The 24,987-nt window shown below is 50.1% G+C and overlaps 1 protein-coding gene across 1 annotated transcript in view; it reads left to right on the forward strand.

Moving 5' to 3' along the window:
- LOC141075033 (forkhead box protein H1-like) overlaps positions 1 to 24,987 on the forward strand; it is a 98,017-nt gene that overhangs the window by 14,010 nt on the left and 59,020 nt on the right. The window lies entirely within an intron of this gene.

Raw genomic sequence — 24,987 nt, forward strand, 5'->3', positions numbered from 1 at the left:
ATAATGGTCGTCCCTGACAATTCATACATAAGAACTTTATTGTTGCAATGTAGTACTCCACATGGGGAGGCAAAAGAGATTAATATGTACAGCTCACCGTGAGCAAAGTCCTTCTTAACGACGCTTGAGAGTCTCTTCTCTCTTAAGAGGTGCCTGGCACACAGTCCTCCTGGTGACACTACCACAGTACTGAACAAATTTACAAACATGTGATCCCACCGGTAGGTGAACAGTCCTTAGGGGAAGGCGTCCCCCTCTCTTTGTGCATTGCACAGTCCCGTAAGCCACATACGTGCTGCCTGTTCCTGAAACACATTCTGCTGCTACAGCCACACCCAGTCCGTTAGTCCAAGGACCCGTCACTCCACAAGGGCAAAGTCCTGCTATCCAGCAGAAAAGGCATAACAGGCGCAACAAAAACATAATTACAAAGAAAACAACTTTCACTCCTGGCCGTACCGGCCGTATTTCCCCCGACTCTGAGAGGGTTCCAGGGTTCCTTTGACCGCAGGGACGCGGAACAGTTCCGTATATTCATTTATTTTGTCATGGTGCAATGAGCACAATTCTTTTTTAGCAGAAAGTTCCTTATAGTTCAACAGCACACGTCCCATGCCGCTTTATCCGATTTAACATTCCATGCCCGTGTTTGGGCTGATGAAGACTCTGCAGCCGCAAAGTCTGTAGGCTACCAGGGATTTGGATGTTTCGCCCCCAGCAGTTCGCCCTCGGGTACATTTTGCTTATCCCCTGCACATTTCGTCCCCAGCATTTGGCCCCAAGGATGTTTCGCCCCTGCACATTTCACCCCCGAATGTTTGTACCCTGTTTTGCTCCCAGAATTTTGTGTTTGGATGTTTCGCCAGTTTGTCGCTATGCTGGGGGCGTAATGTGCGGGGGCGAAAATTGCGGGGGCGAATCTTCCTGGGGGGTGAAATGTGCGGGGCGAAATATACCTGGGGGCGAACAGCTGGGGGCAAATTTCTGGGTGCAAACTGCTGGGAGCGAAGCTTCCTATTACCGATGTTTGGCTCATTGTCAAGGTCAGTGTGGAGTCGATGTTTTGCTCATCGAGGTCACTGGGATGATGTTTCGCTCGTTGTCGAGGTCACTGTGGGGTGATGTTTCTCTCGTTAGCAAAGTCAGTGTGGGATGATGCTTGGTTTGTTGTCGAGGTCACTGTGAGGTGATGTTTCTCTCATTGTCGAGGTCATAGTGGGGAAATATTTTGCTCTTTGTCAAGGTCAATGTGGGGTGATGTTTCGCTCATTGTCGAGGTCAGTGTGAGACGATGTTTCGCTCGTTGTCGAGGTCAATGTGGACTGATGTCTTGCTTGTTGTCGAGGTCAGTGTGGGGTGATGTTTTTCTCTATGTCCAGGTCACTGTGGGGTAATGTTTCGTTCGTTGACAAGGTTAGTGTGGGGTGATTGCTCATCATCGAGGTCAGTGTGGGGTGATGTTTCACTTGTTGTTGAGGTCACTGTGGTATGATGTTTCGCTCGTTGTTGAGGTCAATGTGGGGTCGATGTTTCACTCATTGTCGAGTTCAGTGTGGGGTGATGTTTTGCTCATTAATGAAGTTACTGTGGGGTGATGTTTCTCTCTTCATCCTTTGCGGTCACGATGTTGTTGATGTTTCTCTCGTTGTCAAGGTCAGTGTGGGGTGATGTTTCTCTCATTGTCAAGTTCAGTGTGGAGTGGTGTTTGGTTCATTGTTGAGATCACTGTGTGGTGATGTTTCGCTCATTGTCAAGGTCAGTGTGGGGTGACGTTTCTCTCATTGTCCAGGTCATTGTGGGGTAATGTTTCGCTCGTTGTCAAGGTCATTGTGGGGGAATATTTCGCTCTTTGTCGAGGTCAGTGTGAGGTGATGTGTCGCTCGTTGTCAAGGTCACTGGGGTGATGTTTGCTCGTTTTCAAGGTCAGTGTCGAGTGATGTTTCTCTCATTGTCGAGGTCAGTGCAGGGTGATATTTTTCTCGTTGTCGAGATCAATGTGGAGTGATGTTTTGCTTGTTGTCGAGGTCACTGTGGGGTGATGTTTCTTTCTTTGTCGAGGTCAGTGTGGGTTGATGTTTCTCTTGTTGATGTCGGTGTGGGGCAATGTTTCTCTCGTTGTCGAGGTCATTGTGATGTTTCATTCTTTGTTGAGGTCAGTGTGAGGTGATGTTTTGCCCTTTGCCGAGGTCAGTGTAGGGTGATATTTTGCTCATTGTCAAGGTCTGTGTGGGGTCATGTTTCTCTCGTTGTCGAGGTCACGATGGGGTGATGTTTCACTCATTGTCGAGATCAGTGTGGGATGATGTTTCGCTTGTTGTCAAGGTCAAAGTGGGGTGATGTTTCGCTCGCTGTCAAGGTCACTGTGGGATGATGTTTCTCTCTTTGTCAAGGTCAGTGTGGGGTGATGTTTGGTTTATTTTCGAGGTCACTGTGAGGTGATGTTTTGTTCGTTGTCGAGGTCAGTGTGGCTTAATGTTTCTCTCATTGTCGAGGTCATTGTGTGGGCATGTTTGTCTCTGTCAAGGTCAGAATAGGGTGATGTTTCTCTCGAGGTCATTGTGGGGGAATATTTCCCTCTTTTTCTAGGTCACTGTAGGGTGATGTTTCTCTCGCTGTCTTGGTCACTATGGGGTGATATTTCGCTCATCGTCGAGGTCAATGTGGAGTGATGTTTTCTCCTTGTCGAGGTCACTGTGGGATCATGGTTCGCTCGTTGTCGAGGTCAATGTGGAGTGCGGTTTCGCTTGTTTTCAAGGTCACTGTGGGGTGAGGTTTCTCTCGTTGTCAAAGTCAGTGTGGGGTGATGTTTGGCTAATTGTCGAGGTCACTGTGGGGTGATGTTTTGCTCGCTTTCGAGGTCAGCGTGGAGTGATGATTCTCTCATTGTCGAGGTATTTCTGGGGTGATGCTTCTCTCATTGTCAAGGTCATTGTGGGGTAATGCTTCTCTCATTGTCAAGGTCAGTGTGGAGTGATGTTTTGCTCGTCAAGGTCACTGGAATGATGTTTCACTCGTTGTCGAGGTCACTGTGGGGTGATGTTTCTTTTGTTATCAAAGTCAGTGTGGGTTGATGTTTGGTTTGTTGTCGAGGTCACTGTGAGGTGATGTTTCTCTCATTGTCGAGCTCATTGTGGGGAAATTTTTTGCTCTTTGTCGAGGTCAATGTGGGGTGATGTTTCGCTCATTGTCGAGGTCAGTGTGAGACGATGTTTTGCTCGTTGTCGAGGTCAATGTGGGCTGATGTTTTGCTTGTTGTCGAGGTTAGTGTGTGGTGATATTTTTCTCATTGTCAAGGTCATTGTGAGGTAATATTTCTCTCATTGCTGAGGTCAGTGTGGAGTGTTGTTTCTCTTGTTATCAAAGTCAGTGTGGGTTGATGTTTGGTTTGTTGTCGAGGTCACTGTGAGGTGATGTTTCTCTCATTGTCGAGGTTATTGTGGGGAAATTTTTTGCTCTTTGTCAAGGTCAATGTGGGGTGATGTTTCGCTCATTGTCGAGGTCAGTGTGAGACGATGTTTCGCTCGTTGTCGAGGTCAATGTGGGCTGATGTTTTGCTTGATGTCGGGGTCAGTTTGGGGTGATGTTTCGCTCATACTCAAGGCCTGTGTGGGGTGATGGTTCCCTCGTTATCAATTTCACGATGGGGTGATGTTTCGTTGATTATCGAGGTCATTGTGGGATGATGTTTCGCTTGTTATCGAGGTCAAAGTTGGGTAATGTTTCGTTCTTTGTCAAGGTCAATGTTGGGTGATGTTTCTCTCGTTGTCGAGGTCAGTGTGGCTTAATGTTTCTCTCATTGTCGAGGTCATTGTGTGGGCATGTTTGTCTCTGTCAAGGTCAGAATAGGGTGATGTTTCTCTCATTGTCATGGTCATTGCGGTGGAATATTTAGCTCTTTATCGAGGTCAGTGTGAGGTGGTTTCGCTCGATGTTGAGGTCACTGTGGTGTGATGTTTCTCTCATTGTCGAAGTCAGTGTGGGGTGATGTTTTGCTCCTTGTCAAGGTCTGGTGGGGTCATGCTTCTCCCGTTGTCGAGGTCACGATGGGGTGATGTTTCGCTCATTGTCGAGGTCAGTGTGGGATGATGTTTCGCTCATTGTCAAGGTCAAACTGAGGTGATGTTTCGCTCGTTGTCAAGGTCACTGTGGGGTGATGTTTATCTTCTTGTAAAGGTCAGTGTGGGGTGATGTTTTGCTCGTTGTCGAGGTTACTGTGGTGTGATGTTTCGCTCGCTTTTGAGGTCAGTGTGGAGTGATGATTCTCTCTGTTGAGGTAACTGTAGGGTGATGTTTCTCTCGCTGTCTAAGTCACTGTGGGGTGATGTTTTGGTCATCGTCGAGGTCAATGTGGGGTGCTGTTACGCTTGTTGTCGAGGCCACTGTGGGGTGATATTTCGCTCATTGTCAAGTGCACTGTGATTCTCTCATTCTTGAGGTCATTGTGGGGTGATGTTTCTCTCATTGTCAAGGTCAGCGTGGGCTGATGTTTTGCTCATTGTCGAGGTCACTGTGGGGTAATGTTTCTCTCGTTATTAAGGTCAGTGTGGGGTGATGTTTGGTTTGTTGTCGAGGACAGTGTGGGGTGATGTTTCGCTTTTTGTTGAGGTCAAAGTGGGGTGATGCTTCGCTCATTGTTGAGGTCGCTGTGGGTTGATGTTTCGCTCATTGTTGAGGTCACTGTGGGGTGATGTTTGGTTGCTTGTCGAGGTCAGTGTGGTGTGATGTTTCGCCCGTTGTCATGGTCACTGTGGGGTGATGTTTCGCTTGTTGTCTAGGTCACTGTGGGGTGATGTTTCTCTCATTGTCGAGGTCATTGTGGGGAAATGTTTTCCTCTTTGTCAAGGTCAATGTGGGCTAATGTTTCGCTCATTGTTGAGGTCCGTGTGGGGTGATGTTTCTCTCATTGTCAAGGTCATTTTGGTGTAATGTTTCTCTCGTTGTCGAAGTCAGTGTGGGGTGAGCTTTCGCTCGTTGTCGAGGTCAGTGGATTGTCATGTTTCTCTCGTTGTCGAGATCACTGTGGGGTTATGTTTCGCTCGCTGTCGAGGTCAGTGTGGGGTGATTTTTCTCTTTTTGTCGATGTCACTTTAGATTGATGTTTCGCTTGTTGACTAGGTCAATGTGCGGTGATGTTTCATTTGTTGAAGAGGTCACTGTGGGTTGATCTTTCGCTCATTGTCGAGGTCAATGTGAGCTGGTGTTTCGCTCATCTTCAGCTGTTAGTGTTGTTGTGTTAGCACCATGCTGGAGCCCTGCTCTGACAGATTTTCTTTGTTAAAAAGAAAGACGGATAACTCCGACCCTGTATAGATTATCTGGGTCTCATCCAAATCACGATGAAAAACAAATACCCTATTTCACTGATCCCTGAGTTGTTTGACCAATTAAGAGGTGCCAGGATCTTCACCAAATTAGATTTAAGGGGCGCCTACAATCTAGTTCACATTCGCTGGGGATACGAATGGAAGACGGCTTTCAACACCAGGGACGGACATTATGGAATACCGAGTGATGCCCTTCGGTCTCAGTAATGCACCGGCAGTTTTTCGAGAGTTCATCAATGATATTTTCCGGGACCTGCTTTATTCCTGCGTAGTTGTGCATCTGGATGAAATTCTGGTATTTTCCTCGGACCTGGCCTCCCACAGATGAGCAGTTTGGCAGGTTCTTCAGCATCTTAGGGAGAATCGACTCTACGCCAAGTATGAGAAATGCGTTTTTGAACAATCCTCTCTTCCCTTCTTGGGTTACATTATCTCAGATACCGGACTCAGGATGGATCCTGAGAAAGTCTCTTCCAATCTGAGGCCTCTTTCACACATCAGTTTTTTGCAATTAGTCCCAATCCGTCAAAGTGTGTAAAAAAACGGATCCTGCGCAGATTGCAAAAAACTGATGCACCGGCTCCGTTTTTTTGACGGATCGTCGAAGCAGCAGCTGTAATAATTTTAAAGAAATTGAATTCTAGAGAGAGAGAATTTTTTAGGTGCCAGAAAGGAAAATGCAGCTGTACGGGTTAAATAAAAGGAATAAAAATCACTCCGGGCATGCTCAGTTTCAACAAATGGAATCCGTCACCGGAATCCGTCTCTTGACGGACAGGGACAGATCCTGCGCCCATAGGCTTTTATTATAGCTGTCGCTGTCCAACTTTTAGACGTTCACAAAAAACGTTCCTTTGACCGTCTCCGCCCGACGGACAAAGATTTTCCGACGGATCCGTTGGACGACGGGTGAAACATGTGGCCATCCGTCAGAATCCGTCGCTAATACAAGTCTATGAGAAAAAACGGATCCAGCGCTGGATCCGTTTTTTTTTTCAAAAAACAATGGATTGTGACTAGTGTTGAGCATTCCGATACCGCAAGTATCGGGTATCGGCCGATATTAGCGGTATCGGAATTCCGATACTGACTTCCGATACTTTTGTCATATCGGATACCGGAATCGGAAGTTCCCATCATGCTATGAGCCTGCTTGCTTTGATTAAGCCAATGGGAATCCTCCGAAGTGTGGGCACATCCTGTTAGGCATGTAGGCATGTTAACTATTGGCATGGCTGTGATTGGCTGCCGAAATGATGTCATGATGCACTATAAAAGCCACCGCAGCCGCCATTTCTGGTTCACTCTGCTGTGAATTCAGTTAGGGACAGGCTGCTGTTGAAGACTGTGAGGGACAGTTAGAAATAGCGATTCCACCAAACATCTAGTGCTTTACCCAGGCTACATAAACCACCACTGTAGCTTGCTTTTCCCTAGCAGCAGTGTTCACAGCTGTCTGCAAGGGCTGTGTGAGTGCAGCTCACGCTGTGGAGTGGGTCCTGCAGCCACGTCTGGTTGTAGTCTGCCCAGCGTGCCTCACTGCTGCCTCATACATCTTTTAATTTTTGAGCTGCATTTTTTACATAATTTCAATCTAGTGTGCTTCCATCCGTATCCATATACGTTGGTTGCAAACACTAGTAGTAGACAGCGGAGCCTTTCTGCAGCCTTTCAGTGCTAGTGTCCACTTAGCTGCTCTGTTCACGGCTGTCTGAGAGGTCTCTGACTGTGTGTGAGTGCAGCTCACGCTGAGTAGTGTGTCCTGCAGCTACGTCTGGTTGTAGGACGCTCAGCGTGCGTCACTGCCTCATACATATTTTTATTTGAGTGCAGCTCATTTTTTCTTCTATTAGTGTGCATCCATCCGTCTCCATCTACGGTGGTTGCAAACACTATATAGGAGTACACAGCGGAGCCTTTCTGCAGCCTGTCAGTGCTAGTGCCCACTTAGCTGCACTGTTCACGGCTATCTGAGAGGTCTCTGACTGTGTGTGAGTGCAGCTCACGCTGAGTAGAGTGTCCTGCAGCTACGTCTGGTTGTAGGACGCTCAACGTGCGTCACTGCCTCACACATATTTGTCTTTGAGTGCAGCTCATTTTTTCTTCTATTATGTGCATCCATCCGTATCCATCAACATTGGTTGGTTGCAAACACTATATAGGAGTAGATAGAGGAGCCTTTTTTCTGGCTTGTGCCCTGCCGGCGCAGCCAGATTAGTATTACCCAAGTTTTTTGGAGCCTCATCTTTTGCATTGTAGGTTCATAGAATCATAGAATCATAGAATCGTAGAGTTGGAAGGGACCTCCTGGGCCATCTGGTCCAACCCCCTGCTCAAAGCAGGATTCGCTAAATCATCCCAGTCAGATGTCTGTCCAGCCTCTGTTTGAAGACTTCCATTGAAGGAGAACTCACCACTTCTCGTGGCAGCCTGTTCCACTCATTGATCACTCTAACTGTCAAAAAGTTTTTTCTAATATCTAATCTGTGTCTCCTCCCATTCAGTTTCATCCCATTGCTTCTAGTCTTTCCTTGTGCAAATGAGAATAAAGTTGATCCTTCTACAATGTGACAGCCCTTTAGATATTTGTAGACAGCTATTAAGTCTCCTCTCAGTCTTCTCTTTTGCAAACTAAACATTCCTAAATCCTGCAACCTTTCCTCATAAGACAGGGTTTGCAGACCGGTCACCATTCTGGTCGCTCTTTTCTGAACTTGCTCCAGTTTGTTGATGTCTTTTTTAAAATGTGGTGCCCAAAACTGGACACAATATTCCAGATGAGGTCTGACCAAAGAGGAGTAGAGGGAAATAATGACTTCACGTGATCTAGACTGTATGCTTCTGTTAATACATCCTAGAATTGCATTTGCCTTTTTTGCTGCTGCATCACACTGTTGACTCATATTCAGTCTGTGATCTATTAGTATACCCAAGTCTTTTTCACATGTGCTGTCACTTAGCCCTATTCCTGCCATTCTATATATGCTTTTTTCATTTTTATTGCCCAGATGTAGTACTTTGCATTTCTCCCTGTTAAAAACCATTCTGTTAGTTGCTGCCCACTTCTCCAGTTTATTTAAATCTTTTTGAATCCTCTCTCTCTCTTCTCTAGTATTAGCTATCCCTCCTAGCTTTGTGTCATCAGCAAATTTAATCAGTTTACCCTCAATTCCTTCATCTAAATCGTTGATAAAGATGTTGAACAATACAGGGCCCAGGACAGAGCCCTGTGGTACCCCACTTGAGACATTCTTCCAACTGGATGTGCAGCCATTTATGACCACTCTTTGGGTCCGATCACTAAGCCAGTTATGAATCCACCTAACAGTTGCCTTGTCCATTCCATACTTAGTCATTTTTTCAATAAGGATTGTATGAGAGACTTTGTCAAATGCTTTGATGAAGTCAAGATATACTATATCTACAGCATTTCCTTGATCCACCCAATCAGTGATACCGTCATAGAAGGAAATTAAGTTAGTCTGACATGACTTATTAGTTACAAACCCATGTTGACTCTGTTTAATCACTTCATTCTTATCCAGGTATTGACATACATGTTGTTTAATAATTTGTTCAAAGATCTTTCCTGGTATAGAAGTCAGACTCACCGGCCTATAGTTGCCTGGGTCCACCTTCTTCCCCTTTTTGAAGATAGGAACAACATTTGCTCTTCTCCAGTCTTCTGGTACTTCTCCTGTTCTCCAAGAATTTTCAAAGATTATGGAGAGGGGTTCAAAAATTTCTTCTGCTATCTCCTTCAGTACTCTGGGGTGTAATTCATCTGGACCTGGAGACTTGAATTCATTTAGGTTAGCTAAGTGTTTCCTCACTATCTTTCTGTTTATAGATATCCTGGATTCTTCTATTCCCTTAATAGGACAATGAATAACAGTTGATGTTACATTTCCTTTCTGAGAGAAAACAGATGCAAAATAGGAATTTAAAAGTTCAGCCTTCTCAACATCCTGTCTTACCATTTCATCATTTTCATCCTGTAAAAATCCTATAGCATCTTTGACTTTTCTTTTACTTTTGACATATCCCCAAAATCCTTTATTATTGCTTTTGACATCTCTTGCAAGCCTCAATTCATTTTCAGCTTTAGCTAATCTGATTTGTGCCCTGCAGGTTCTGCAGACAGCATTATATTCTTCTTTAGATATGCCTCCCTCTTTCCATTTTATAAACATTTTTTTCTTCCTTTTTAGCATGTGCTTAAGTTCTGTGTTCATCCATCCTGGTTTCCTTAAATGCTTCCTATTCTTCCCTCTTTTCGGAATTGTTAACAACTGTGCTTTGAGAATTTCATTTTTCAAGATTTCCCTGCCTGCATTGTAATAGCTCCAAAAAGTTGGTGATACTATCGCTTTCAAATCTTTGTTCACATACTTTGAGTTTGTTTCCAACAAAGAAACCACAAAAAAAGTTCACCAAACACTACATTTGGAACTTGTGTAGGCCACATCAGCTCCTATTAAAGTCTAGTCCACACACACACACACTTCATAAAATTAGTGTTTCTTGTACCTGTAACCAGCTGTTCAGGAATAAGCACACTAAGGCCCCCCTTTGTACTTTTCTGCCTATCTTAAGCAGTCTGGCAAGATGAAGAAGGCAGGGAGTAAGGCGCGTGGGCGTGGGCGTGGGCGTGGAGTTTCAGCAGGGAGAGGACGTGGGGATTCTGCGGGGAGAGGACGTGGGGATTCTGCAGGTAGAGGACGTGGGGATTCTGGGCCTGCTGCGGGCACCAGTGGATCAGCATCCCCCAGTTTTAGCAGGCAACAGTCCTTTATGCGCAGCTTTGTAGGACCTCAATGTACCCCACTGCTGCGGGAGGAACAAATTGAAGCCGTTGTCGGATGGATGGCAGCTAACGCATCGACTTCAATTACTTCCACAGCCTCTCAGGACCAGAGCACCGAAGAGCAACCATCTGTCTCTTCACCACCTGCCAAAGTGCCCAGGCAGTCAGAGAGACATGGACAGGAGCCATCACTGTCTCTACTTCTGTTCTCGGAATCTGTTGGCTTGGAAAGAGGGGGCCAGCCAAGCAGCATTCCTGAATGTGAAGAAGAGGGAGTATGCAGTGATGCGCAACTTCTTTGTCCCTCTGAATCTGAAGAGGCGAGTGGGCCAGTGCCTATGGTCAGCACACCTCAGTACGCATCAGATGATGACGAGACTCAGTTGCCACTTTCTGGTGCGTACGGTGCTGGCGAGACAACCCCGGAGAAGCAGCTGTTTGAAGAGGGGAGGGAAGATGATGAGGTCCTTGACCCATCATGGCGTGAGGAACAGGAAGGTGGTGGGAGCAGCTCGGAGGAAGAGATTCCCCTACCGGCCAAAACAGGAGGCAGAGGGAGGGGGAAGACTTGGTTGCCTGTACCCTCCACTTCGGCACCCGTTAGGAGCATTCCTCATTCCAAAGGCAAAACGGGCGCTCCCAAGACTTGCAGTGCGTGGTCCTTTTTTGACACAGTTGCAGATGACATTTGCTTTGTCAAATGCAAGCTGTGTCATCAGAAAGTCAAAAGAGGGAGAAATGTCAGCAACCTCAATACCACAAATATGTGGAAACATGTGCGCACCAAGCACGAGTTGGAGTTGCAGAGACACCCTGAAGACGTAGGCCAACGTACAGCACCACCTACCACCTCTTCAGTTCGTGTTGGGGCCTCTTCCTCCAGCTCACACACTGCTGGTTCGGCTTCCTCACAGGATCGCCAAGGAAGAACCTCTGCCACTGTTGTCCGGAGACCCTGTCAGATTCCACCCATAGCAGCACGTTCCCATCCATCACAGCCATCGGTAGCACAGGCATGGGATAAAAGGCGCCCTTACTCGGCAAACCATCCCCGAGCACAGTCTCTGAATGCTGGCATTGCCAAACTTCTGGCAGTTGAAATGCTGTCATTCAGGCTGGTGGACACTGACACCTTCCGGGACTTAATGGCATTGGCAGTCCCCCAATACAACGTGCCCAGCCGCTTTTATTTCAGCAGGCGAGCCGTCCCTGCCCTGCAGAAACATGTTGAGGGCAAAATAAAACATGCGCTACTAAACGCCGTTAGTAGCAAGGTCCACCTGACCACCGATGCGTGGACCAGTAACCATGGACAGGGACGATACCTTTCCCTCACTGCCCACTGGGTCAATGTTGTGGAGCCGGGTACAGATCTGGTGAGTGGCGCTGTACGTGTTGTTCCAACTCCACGGATTGCAGGACTCCAGTCTGTACACATAGACTCCTCCTCCTACTCAAGTTCCTCAGAAACAGCGCAGCAGGAGCCTGTTACGACCGATATGAGCACAGCCGTGGCCAAACGTCAACAGGCTGTACTCAAATTAATTTCTTTGGGGAATCGAAGCCACACAGCGCAGGAGCTCTGGAATGCTATCAAGCAGGAGAGCGATGTGTGGTTTGGGCCAGCGAATCTCCAGCCGGGCTTGGTAGTGTGTGACAATGGCCGAAATCTGGTGGCAGCTCTTGGCCTAGGCAACCTCACACACATCCCATGTCTGGCACATGTGCTTAACTTGGTCGTGCAGAGCTTTCTGAGGGACTATCCGGATCTTGATGCACTGTTGCACAAGGTCCGCATAGAGTGCGCTCACTTGCGGCGTTCCAGCACGGCAAGATCGCGCCTCGCTGCTCTGCAGCGACGATTTGGCCTTCCGGAACATCGCATCATATGTGACCTACCCACCCGGTGGAATTCAACGTTACATATGTTGGAGCGGTTGTGTGAGCAGCAGGCAGCAGTCATGGAGTACCAGCTGCATCAGGCGCAAACAAGTTGCACTGTGCGCCGTTCACACTTCAGCACCATTGAGTGGGCCTCTATGAAGGACATCTGCCTCGTTTTGCGTGCCTTCGATGAATCCACGCGGATGGCGAGTGCAGATGATGCACTAGTCAGCATGACTGTCCCCCTTATCTGCCTGCTTCAACAAACACTGCAAGCACTAAGGGATGAGGTTTCGGAAGAGGTGGAGGATGAGGAGTCCCAAATGCCATCTGCTTCTGGACAGTCTGCGCTACGTGTTTCCTCACAAAGGCCTAGGCAGGGGACACTTTGTGAGGAGGATGAGGAGGAGTCGATGGAGGAGGAAGACATCTCTCCAGAGGAGGGAGGTACACAAACCTCTACTCAGTATGTACAGCGAGGGTGGGGTGATGCAGAGCAGGCCGAGGTCACGCCTCAAACAGGGGACAGCGGTTCTTTGGCAGTTGGGAGTCTGCAGCACATGGTTGATTTCATGCTGCAGTGCCTGAGAAACGACCGCCGCATCGCCCACATTCTCGTCTCGGCTGATTATTGGGTGTACACCCTCCTAGATCCTCGCTACCAGGACAGCGTACAAAGGCTCATACCAACGTTGAACCGGGAGCGTAAACTGCAGGAGTACCAAGACACACTGGTGCAGTCCATCATGTTCTCCATTCCAACCAACAGCAGTGGTGCTAGTGCTTTACAAAGCAGCTCTGTGCGTCGAGGCAGTGGAGGAAACTCTGCACAAAGAGGGAGCAGAGGCAGCGCCGCAGCACAAGGCAATACCACTATGGCCCAAATGTGGCAAAGTTTTGTGTGTCCACCACAATTGTCTACACCATCAGCGACGCCTCGAGTCAGCAGGAGGCAACGCTTCCGTCAGATGGTGTCAGACTACATGTCTTGCCCTGTCACTGTACTCCCAGATGGCTCTTCCCCCTTCAAGTTTTGGGTCTCTAAGCTGGATACATGGCCAGAGCTTAGCCAGTATGCATTGGAGGTGCTGGCTTGCCCTGCTGCCAGTGTATTATCGGAACGTGTCTTTAGTGCTGCAGGTGGTGTACTAACAGACCGTCGCACGCGACTATCTTCCGATAATGTTGACCGGCTGACTTTTCTGAAAATGAACAAGGCCTGGATCTCCAAAGACTTTGCCATTCCTCTTACAGACTAAATTAGTGGTTGGCAACTGTATCCAGGTCTGCTGGTGTGTTCATTTTTCTACCACCTGAACTATAATCCCTGGGCTTCAACACAGCCAGTTGTCGCTCAGATGTGTCGTCTGCACAGAGAAACACACTAGCTCCTGTGTTAGTGGAGTTCAGTAACGCCAGCTGCTCCCCTGCTGTGTGGACGGCAAAGTCACCAGCTCCATCAACATTCAAACCACTACTGATTTTTAACCGTGCCCAATTTAGGTCTCTGGCTCCACTGTCTCTACTATTTCCCCTGGCCTCCAACCCCGCCATCTACATCTCTGAAGTGGCGTCAGCACAATCTACACTTGTTCCTGTGTTCCTGTGGCTCAGTCCCATCAGTTTATCCCCTGATGTGTGTCCGGCAAGGTCTCCTGCCCTGTCCACATTCCCATTACTAGTAGTGGGAATGAGGACAGAGCTGGCGAACTTGCCGGACAAACATCAGGGGATCAACTGACGGGACTGAGCACCAGTAACACAGGAACAAGTGTAGATTGTGCTGACGCCACTTCAGAGATGTAGCTGGCGGGGTTGGAGGCCAGGGTAAATAGTAGACAGTGGAGCCAGAGGCCTAAGTGGAGCATGGTTAGAATCAGTAGTAGTCAACAACCTCCATAAAAACCGCTGCCCATTGGCCTCTGCATGCGGCATGCGTAATCCTGGGCTCCAACAGCGTCAGTTGGTGTTCAGAAGTGTCGTCTCCACAGAGCCAAACACATTCGTTCAAGTGTTAGTGGGGTTCAGCACTGCCAGCTGTTCCCCTGCTGTGGAGATGGCAAGTCTCCTGCTGCCTACACCTGCCAAAATCCAGTAGGCCCCAGCCTGCTCCACGCCTGATCCTGGGCTCCAACAGCATCAGTTGGTGTTCAGAAGTGTCGTCTCCACAGAGCCAAACACATTCGTTCAAGTGTTAGTGGGGTTCAGCACTGCCAGCTGTTCCCCTGCTGTGGAGATGGCAAGTCTCCTGCTGCCTACACCTGCCAAAATCCAGTAGGCCTCAGCCTGCTCCTCGCCTGATCCTGGTCTCCAACAGCATCAGTTGGTGTTCAGAAGTGTCGTCTCCACAGAGCCAAACACATTCGTTCAAGTGTTAGTGGGGTTCAGCACTGCCAGCTGTTCCCCTGCTGTGGAGATGGCAAGTCTCCTGCTGCCTACACCTGCCAAAATCCAGTAGGCCCCAGCCTGCTCCTCGCCTGATCCTGGGCTCCAACAGCGTCAGTTGGTGTTCAGAAGTGTCGTCTCCACAGAGCCAAACACATTCGTTCAAGTGTTAGTGGGGTTCAGCACTGCCAGCTGTTCCCCTGCTGTGGAGATGGCAAGTCTCCTGCTGCCTACACCTGCCAAAATCCAGTAGGCCCCAGCCTGCTCCTCGCCTGATCCTGGGCTCCAACAGCATCAGTTGGTGTTCAGAAGTGTCGTCTCCACAGAGCCAAACACATTCGTTCAAGTGTTAGTGGGGTTCAGCACTGCCAGCTGTTCCCCTGCTGTGGAGATGGCAAGTCTCCTGCTGCCTTTATCTGCCAAAAGCAACAGGCCCCAGCCTGCTCCTCGCCTAATCCTGGGCTCCAACAGCGTCAGTTGGTGTTCAGAAGTGTCGTCTCCACAGAGCCAAACACATTCGTTCAAGTGTTAGTGGGGTTCAGCAATGCCAGCTGTTCCCCTGCTGTGGAGATGGCAGTCTCTCCTGCTGTCTCCGCATTCCAAAGACAGTAGGCCTCAGCCTACACCCAGTTTTTGCCTGGGCTTCAACACAGCCAGATGTAGCTCGGAAGTGCCGTCCACACGGAAAGAGACACTTGCTCCCGTGTCTCAGTGGGGTTCAGTAACGTCAGCTGTTCCCCTGCTGTGTGGATGGCAGTCTCTCCTGCTGTCTCCGCATTCCAAAGACAGTAGGCCTCTGCCTACACCCTCCTATTTCCTGGGCTTCAACACAGCCAGTTGTAGCTCGGAAGTGCCGTCCACACGGAAAGAGACACTTGCTGCCGTGTCTCAGTGGGGTTCAGTAACGTCAGCTGTTCCCCTGCTGTGTGGATGGCAGTCTCTCCTGCTGTCTCCGCATTCCAAAGACAGTAGGCCTCTGCCTACACCCTCCTATTTCCTGGGCTTCAACACAGCCAGTTGTAGCTCGGAAGTGCCGTCCACACGGAAAGAGACACTTGCTGCCGTGTCTCAGTGGGGTTCAGTAACGTCAGCTGTTCCCCTGCTGTGGAGATGGCAGTCTCTCCTGCTGTCTCCGTATTCCAAAGACAGTAGGCCTCAGCCTACACCCAGATTTTGCCTGGGCTTCAACACAGCCATTTGTAGCTCGGAAGTGCCGTCCACACGGAAAGAGACACTTGCTGCCGTGTCTCAGTGGGGTTCAGTAACGTCAGCTGTTCCCCTGCTGTGTGGATGGCAGTCTCTCCTGCTGTCTCCGCATTTCAAAGAGAGTAGGCCTCTGCTTACACCCTCCTATTTCCTGGGCTTCAACACAGCCAGTTGTAGCTCGGAAGTGCCGTCCACACGGAAAGAGACACTTGCTCCCGTGTCTCAGTGGGGTTCAGTAACGCCAGCTGTTCCCCTGCTGTGTGGATGGCAGTCTCTCCTGCTGTCTCCGCATTTCAAAGAGAGTAGGCCTCTGCTTACACCCTCCTATTTCCTGGGCTTCAACACAGCCAGTTGTAGCTCGGAATTGCCGTCCACACGGAAAGAGACACTTGCTCCCGTGTCTCAGTGGGGTTCAGTAACGCCAGCTGTTCCCCTGCTGTGTGGATGGCAGTCTCTCCTGCTGTCTCCGCATTCCAAAGACAGTAGGCCTCTGCCTACACCCTCCTATTTCCTGGGCTTCAACACAGCCAGTTGTAGCTCGGAAGTGCCGTCCACACGGAAAGAGACACTTGCTCCCGTGTCTCAGTGGGGTTCAGTAACGCCAGCTGTTCCCCTGCTGTGTGGATGGCAGTCTCTCCTGCTGTCTCCGCATTCCAAAGACAGTAGGCCTCTGCCTACACCCTCCTATTTCCTGGGCTTCAACACAGCCAGTTGTAGCTCGGAAGTGCCGTCCACACGGAAAGAGACACTTGCTCCCGTGTCTCAGTGGGGTTCAGTAACGCCAGCTGTTCCCCTGCTGTGTGGATGGCAGTCTCTCCTGCTGTCTCCGCATTCCAAAGACAGTAGGCCTCTGCCTACACCCTCCTATTTCCTGGGCTTCAACACAGCCAGTTGTAGCTCGGAAGTGCCGTCCACACGGAAAGAGACACTTGCTCCCGTGTCTCAGTGGGGTTCAGTAACGCCAGCTGTTCCCCTGCTGTGTGGATGGCAGTCTCTCCTGCTGTCTCCGCATTCCAAAGACAGTAGGCCTCTGCCTACACCCTCCTATTTCCTGGGCTTCAACACAGCCAGTTGTAGCTCGGAAGTGCCGTCCACACGGAAAGAGACACTTGCTCCCGTGTCTCAGTGGGGTTCAGTAACGCCAGCTGTTCCCCTGCTGTGTGGATGGCAGTCTCTCCTGCTGTCTCCGCATTCTAAAGACAGTAGGCCTCTGCCTACACCCTCCTATTTCCTGGGCTTCAACACAGCCAGTTGTAGCTCGGAAGTGCCGTCCACACGGAAAGAGACACTTGCTCCCGTGTCTCAGTGGGGTTCAGTAACGCCAGCTGTTCCCCTGCTGTGTGGATGGCAGTCTCTCCTGCTGTCTCCGCATTCCAAAGACAGTAGGCCTCTGCCTACACCCTCCTATTTCCTGGGCTTCAACACAGCCAGTTGTAGCTCGGAAGTGCCATCCACACGGAAAGAGACACTTGCTCCCGTGTCTCAGTGTCTCATAACTAGTTATGGGAATGTGGACAGAGCAGGCGACATTGCCGGACACACATCAGGGGATTAACTGACCGGACTGAACACCTGTAACACAGGAACAAGTGTGGATTGTGCAGACGCCACTTCGGAGCTGTAACTGGCGGGGTTGGAGGACAGGGGAAATACGAAAATCAGTGAAGCCACAGGCCTAAGTGGAGCTTGGTTAAAATTAGTAGAAGTCTACAACCGATCTTAAAATTTCTTCAATGCAGCCTCAGCCTGCTCCGTGCTTGTCCCTGGGCTTCAACACAGCCAGTTGTTGCTCGGAAGTGCCGTCTTCACAGAGTAAAACACTAGCTCCTGTGTTTGTGGGGTTCAGTAACGTCAGCTGTTCCCCTGCTGTTTTGATGGCAATCTGTCCTGCTGCCTCCCAATTGACAGCACATCAGGCCTCAGCCTGCTAAGTGCTTGTCCCTGGGCTCCAACATCGCCAGTTGCTGCTCATAACTGACTTTGGCACGGGTACTCCCTCCTGCCCAGCTTGGTTCCAGCCCTGCCTGCTGTTTCCGGGAAGTGTGAATGTCAGTTTGCCACCCCAAGTTGCCATGTCGTGTTGCGGTTGGGTTAGCCGAGGCTAGGGTGCCAGCAGTTTAGGTGCTTCCTATGTGGACTGCGGGTTCTGGTAAGAAAGGCTTGTTCCGTAGTGCCAGTAGGACAAGCACCACCTGTAGGACTGTGTGATTCGGTAACTGCGGCCAGCTTGCGGCATGCCAACTTTGCTTTTCAGGGGTAACTTCAGCTGCCCCTCCGGGTTCCAGCACCGTCAGCTGGTTCTCGGCAGAGCCTTTGGCCTAGGTGCCTCCATCTTGGTATCCGAGTTCCGGCAACGTCTGCTGGTCCTTGGTAGTGCTTTGTAGCACAGGTACCTCCTGCTTAGTAACCGGGTTCCAGCACCATCAGCTGGTCCTCGGTTGTGCCATTGGCTCTTATTCCTTCTGCTGCCCTTCCGGGTGCCAGCACTGTCAGCTGGTCCTCGCTATTTCCATTTGCTCTTGCAGCTTATGCTACCCATCCGGGTTCCAGCACCGTCAGCTGGTTCTCGGCAGAGCCTTTGGCCTAGGTGCCTCCATCTCGGTATCCGAGTTCAGGCAACGTCTGCTGGTCCTTGGTAGTGCTATGTAGCACAGGTACCTCCTGCTTAGTAACCGGGTTCCAGCATCCTCGTTAGGGGCTGGAGCTGTGCTCATTCAGAAATCTTCTTCGGGTCGCCACATGTCCTGCGGTTTCTTCTCTAAGGCCTTCTGTGCTCCAGAGCGTAACTACTCCATTGGTGACCGGGAGTTACTTGCCTTTAAGATGGCTTTGAAAGAGTGACGATACCTGCTGGAGGGCGCAGTCTATGAAGTAGTCACAGACCATAAGAACCTGGTGTACTTCCAGTCTGCCCAGAGACTTAATCCACGGTAAGCCAGGTGGTGTTTGTTTTTTACCCACTTTTTATTGCATTTCAGGTCCGGTGACAACAATGTCAGAGCTGATGCCCTCTCTCACTCATTTCTGGGGACCAAGAGGAGGATCCTCAATTTATCATAGAACCATCCAAGATGGTTACTGTCGCTCCAGTCAGCCTTTTGAGAATTCCCCAAGGAAAAACCTTTGTGACTGAATCCGAGAAGGAGCAAGTTTTGTCATGGGGCCAGTCGTCCAAGGTGGCTGGACAAGCGGGACAAAGGAAGGCACTACAATTGATCTCTTGCTACTACTGGTGGCCACGCATGAGGAGGGAGATCTATGCTTGTGGAGTGCCCAGCCAGGGCACTGGGGATACGCTGTACCGCGCTTCTTAAAGGGGCAGTGTCACAGCGGCGGTGACTTGGTCCATGGCCCTGGGCGTCCAATGAAAGGGGTGTATTTACAAGGGAATGAAGAATAAAGAGTTTTTGTAAAGCGATCACGATGCCACCCGTGGTATCTGATCAATAGTGACCAGCGCTGCAGTGCAGATCCGCTGGGACTGATGGTGATGCAGTAGAGGTGGTAAATCTCTCCATAGGCAGAGCTGAGTCCCAGGGCAGATGGAAGATGTTGAGGGACAGATAGTGATGTAGTGTGGAGCAAGAGATGCAGCAGTGCTGAGAAGGTGACGCAGGAAGAAGTCAAAGGACAAAACAGAGTGCAGTTTCCTTTACCTTTTATGGAGCTTTGTAGGTACAGCACAGGGTTCATGTTGCAATTGGTACAGGAGTTGGTCAGCCTGGATGCAATTTGGGAATCTCTCTATACAGATGGGTTGTGAGGTCTCCTTTTCTAGCGCTATTCTGAAGTACTTGTGGTTCTGAACTCCACTCAAGTTCCTCTTTCTGTCTGTTGCTTAGAACTCCACTCGCATGACAGGCAGCTGTAGCCTCCTTCAAAGACCGCGCCACTATGGCATCTCCGGATCACACATGTGCTGCTGTGATGTCTAGTCTTAGTTGGGAACAGAGGATTTGTAGCCTCTGTTCCTCCGGTTTCTGCTGTGGGACCTTTAGCATCCACACAGCCTCGAACTCCGGCGCCCGGTTTTCCACGCTTGAGCAGGGGATGAACTCTGCTCTAGCTCCAATCCCCTCAGCTCCTCTTCCCACGTCCTCTCTATCCCTTGTCCACTTCAACTCCCTGACTCCTTCCTCCTGACCAGAGAGAGCAGCTTCCCAGAAGTCGGGTTTAGAGCTCCCTCTGCTGGCCAGGAGCAGGAGCTGTGTTGTATGCTGGAACTTCCTGATAAAGAGATCCTTTCCTTGGTTCCAGGCATGACATCACTCTCCCTAGGAGGGAGGCAAGGTCACTGTGGCAACCGTACTCCTGGGGGCACCACATTCCCACCTAGTGCAATTCAGTACTCCCGGACTTAGGAAACATAAGCAAACATGTCAATAAATGAACAATTATGACTATTACAAGATTTAAAAAATGAAAAATTACAAAAACCATAACTCAAAAATAGTCCTTGTGACGAATAGTCCATGCATCATTGTCCATAGTCCATTCCTGAGTAAGTTGGTAACTATATACAAGTAAAGTCTTGAAATGAGGTGTCTTTTTTTTCACCCTAACAAAGTACAGTATGAGGGAACCCGTCTCAATCCCTCAACAGAGGCTTTGTGCGGGCTACAGGCATGGCTGGCTTCTCTTTTGGATCACATCTTCGGCCATGCCAGACAGTTTTTGTTCTGTGGTCATTTGTGCTAACTACTTACAAGCATTGTTCTGGTCACTATGAGTCCAGTGACCCAATCGTCCATCAAAGCAAGTCAAAAGGATAGCTCAAAAGTTCTTACAGAGTCTTGGTAGGCACATATTCTTGAAAGTTACATATTTACATTTCATATTTACATATACTGTTTGCATTTTAGTCCCTTTACCTAGCTGGGATCTCACCTTTTGTACTACGGGTAGATCTACGCAGCATGGGTACCTCTATTGGCCTATTTAGGTTTATTGGGCCTGTTGCTGATGTGGGTGTGGTGCTCGCAGGTACGCAGGATGCAGTGACGAGCCGGAGATGGAGCAAGTGCAAACTCAAACTTTATATATAGATTATATGGAATCACGGTAAAGCTGACAATAGTTTTCCACGCAGGGAAGCTAGACACTATTACACCAATAACACAATATCAAACAAAACGGCAAGTGCCGGTAACTATATGGCCACAATATGGCCGACTACGGGTCCTTGGACTATAATTAACAATCAACGAAGTGTCACTTATCAATCTCTGACCTTCTACAGAGTGGTTGTCCGGTAGATCTCTGTTCGGCCGCAGCCTCGGTATGGAGTGGAACAGTGGCAGCCGCGGGTCCCGCTGCTTCTTTTCCTTGCATCGCTTGGTACCGTCCTCTCCCAGAGTTAGGCGAGCCCCCGTCCTGTCTCTCTGGAAGACGCTGGCTTGTTTTTTACTTTCCAGTGCCACCTAGACTCCGAGTGTCAGCTTCTTGTCTCTCTTCTCACTGAGTGCCTCCTATTGGTCTCCTGTTCTCCTTTTATAGTCGCCCCGCTCCCACATGTTCTAGAAGAGCCTCTGTCTCGTCCTGTAACTACTTCGCCCGGAACAGACCCTCTGGGAACCTAGGTGACAGCCCCCTTAGTTCCGGCCCAGTCACACAGCGGGCCCTTATTCCAGGACTCTCTCTCCTACATGGGTAACCTAGGCAGCTGTCTGCGAAGTCTTAAGGGGGTTTTACACATAGCGATATCGCTAGCAATATCGTTAAAGCATCACCGATTTGGTGACACAGCAGCGATATCGCTATGTGTGATACTTACCTCCGACCGGCTCCTCCGCTGTCTGTCACTGATCGCGCAAGATCGCGCAGCTACATTTCTCGTCAGCTGCTTCCCGCTGGGCTTCCTGCTGGCGCCGACGAGCGACGCGTGGACGCAGGCGGGAGGACGTCAGGATCGCCTCGTCTGAAAGGTAAGTAATGACCCCTGTATCGCTGCTGCATCGCTGTGAGATCTGCCTGTGTGGCAGCTCACTAGCGACCATTTGGCGATGCACCAGCGATCCTGACCGGGTCGTATCGTTGTCGGGATCGCTGGTGCATCGCTAAATGTGAAGGGGCCTTTAGACTCACTGTGGGACTGACAGATTCACCGCTGGCCGGGTGTGGATTCTCTTATTCCACTGCTGGTGTGGCATCTGCTACTGGAACTGACGAGTCTGGAATCTCTGCTACTTCAGGCGCAGTAGGCTGGGGAAAGATTAGGACAGGAACCACGATGGCTTGATTCACTCTTGTCCAATTTGAAGGGAACTCACCGAGTACAGTGTTGACCTTTTCTTCTTCTTGGACTGTTTGAAGAATGTCCTTATCTCCAATCTTTTCCTTTAGTTGGTCAGGGCATAGTTTCAGATGATCTCTTGACACTGCTGCTGAGGTTTCTCCTCCATCCTTGCTGATAAGGCATACCTTGGTATTGTCAAAGTTTGAAGGCATAATGGTATAAGGTTCAGCTTCCCACTAATCATCTAGTTTGTGTACTCGTCTTTTTCTTTTGAGTACCTGTTCTCCAGGCGACAAGGGAACTGCAGGTGCGTGCTGATTATATGTTATGGACGGCGGAACGAACCAAATATAAATAATAGGAGGTGCGTTCACCACCCGGGGTCCACCGTGCGGTAGATGTAAAGACCGCTGATGGATAATAGCAGACTCGCTATGAGGCGGAGCACTACACTCGGGTTAGCGTCACCCAAGGTGCTAGGACAATCTCTTGTTACAGGCACAGAGATGCCCTAGAGGAAATTAGGCGTCGTCGCCGGGCCTGTTAACCTCACAGGACCTGCCGGCGTGTGGCGTCGCGGCCGCGAGCGCCAAAAGGTGCTGCAGACTGCAGCGCGGCTGGAAACTATAGCCGCTTAACGACAGTGCCGGGGAACCGGTCACCATCGGACGCTAGTGTATGGCGTGGTAAGCTCAGTGGCACATAGCTAGCCACTACCTGGCGCTTACTAAAACCAACACTCTGTCACCATTCGTAATATCAGAGGGAAGGGGTTTCAAATAAGTCAGTCACCAGACACGTGCATCCGTCACCATTCACACACAGCATTATTAGTCTACACTAGCGTATGGCCGAGCCGCCATGCAGGCTTTTTATAGCCATGCGCTTCCGGGACCTTCCAGTACTCTGGGAAGGACCAATCAGATCCGACACAGGACCTGAGCCTGTGACCCCTGCTCTCCACTGAGAGGTCATCTTGCAGGCATGCCCAGCAGCACGGCGAGAGGACTTAGCCTCTGGAGCGATTCCCTGCAGAGCAGGTTGCGCTTCCATTGCTGCACCAGAGGTGGTAGCAACATCCAGACTCACAGAGTAAGTCTGAGCAGGACGCCTGGATCGCCGAGATTGCTGAGCAGAACCCTGAGCGGTCGGAGGGGAATGGGAGACCGCTAGATGTACGGCTCTGGATTCCTGTTGTGCAGTCCCAGGAATCTGACGCCTAACATCACCCCCCCCAAAGGCTGCAATCAGGAGTGCAGCATGGATATTCTCCACCGGCTCCCAGGTCCGAGCCTCCGGTCCATGACCCTTCCAATCCACCAAATAAAATTTTTTGCCACGGACAATCCTGCGTCCCACAATGGCGTTAACCTCGAACTCGTCAGACGACAAGTCTGATGACCCGGCAGATGACTCGGAGAACCGGGCCATATGAATTGGTTTGAGGAGGGACACATGGAAAACGTCCGAAATGGCCAAATGTGGCGGAAGAGCCAGGCGGTAGACCACCGAGCTGATACGCTCGAGAACCTTAAAAGGTCCAATGTATCGCGGCGCGAACTTGGGGGACTCGACTTGCAGCTTGATATTTTGAGTAGAGAGCCACACCATGTCGCTTGGAACGGGTCGCCGATGTGTGTCGGCGGACGCCCTCATCCTTTCTTTAGAGGCCCGGATAGCATCCTGAGTGTGATCCCAAATGTCGCGAGACTCTACTGCCCAGTCTGCTACCCTGGAGTCAGCGGAGGACACTGGCATCGGAACAGGGACGCATGGATGTTGGCCGTAGTTTAAAAGAAAGGGCGTCGGACCAGTGGAATCGGCCACTGCATTATTCAGGGCAAAATCAGCCCATGGTAGCAAGGATGCCCAGTCATCCTGCCTGGCAGAGACAAAATGCCGCAGGTACGTGACCAAGGTTTGTTTGGCTCTCTCAACCAAGCCGTTCGTCTCGGGATGGTAAGCGGATGACAGGTTTAGCTCGATGCTGAGTAGACTGCAGAGCTCCCTCCAAAACCGTGACGCGAACTGGGGACCTCGATCACTAACGATTTTGTCCGGCATGCCATGTAAACGGAATGCATGCTTTATGAACAGAGTGGCAAGACGACGAGCGGAAGGCAACCGTGTGAGTGGCACCAGATGTACCATTTTGGAAAAATGGTCGGTGACCACCCAGATGACCGTAATGCCGCCAAACTTGGGCAGGCCAACCACGAAGTCCATGCCAACCATCTCCCAAGGTCTATCCGCCACTGGCAGAGGATACAAAAGCCCCGCCGGCCTCTGTCTAGAGGGTCTGTTCCGTGCACACGAGACACATGCTTGTACGTATTCCTTAACATCTCAAGCCATATGCGGCCACCAATATGACATTGCCAGGAGTTCAGTGGTCCGCTTATTGCCAAAGTGACCACCTACCCTGGAGGCATGTGCCCAAGCGAGAACCTCCGGCCGTAGCTGGGGAGGCACCAAGGTCTTGCCCGGTGGCACTGACTCGAGAGCAACTGGAGCCACGGTCGTAAAACTCTCCGGCGGGAGAATTAGCCGAGGCTCAGCCTCTCCTTCTTCCGCAGAAACCACCGAGCGTGAGAGAGCATCCACACGGACGTTCCTTTGCCCTGAGAGATAATGCAGGGTGAAGTGGAAGCGGGAAAAGAAGAGCGACCACCTAGCCTGACGAGAGCTCAAGCGCTGGGCCATCTGTAAATAGACCAGATTTTTATGGTCCGTATATACCTGGAAGGGAAACCGAGCTCCCTCCAGGAGATGTCTCCACTCGGAAAAGGCCAACTTCAGGGCTAGCAACTCCCTGTCACCGATGGAGTAATTCTTCTCCGCCGGTGAGAAGGTCTTTGAGAAGAAGAAGCAGCAATGCTTCCGACCTTGAGCATCCGTCTGGAAAAGGACTGCTCCTGCACCGACGGAAGAGGCATCAACCTCCAGAATAAATGGCTTATCTACATCGGGACGTTGTAAGATGGGAGCACCAGCAAAATGAGATTTTATAGACGTGAAGGCCTTGGAGACCTGTTCAGACCAAGTGTTGGGGTTAGCTCCTTTTTTAGTGAGAGCAACCAAAGGAGCCACTGTGGCGCCCCTGAGGCTTCAGTCGCCACAGAGGTACTGCACCTTCTCCTAAGGTG

This window comes from Dendrobates tinctorius, unplaced genomic scaffold (genome assembly GCF_039654945.1).
Source record: "Dendrobates tinctorius isolate UK_male_01 unplaced genomic scaffold, ASM3965494v1 ptg000349l, whole genome shotgun sequence".
In the NCBI taxonomy this organism is placed as follows: Eukaryota; Metazoa; Chordata; class Amphibia; order Anura; family Dendrobatidae; genus Dendrobates; species Dendrobates tinctorius.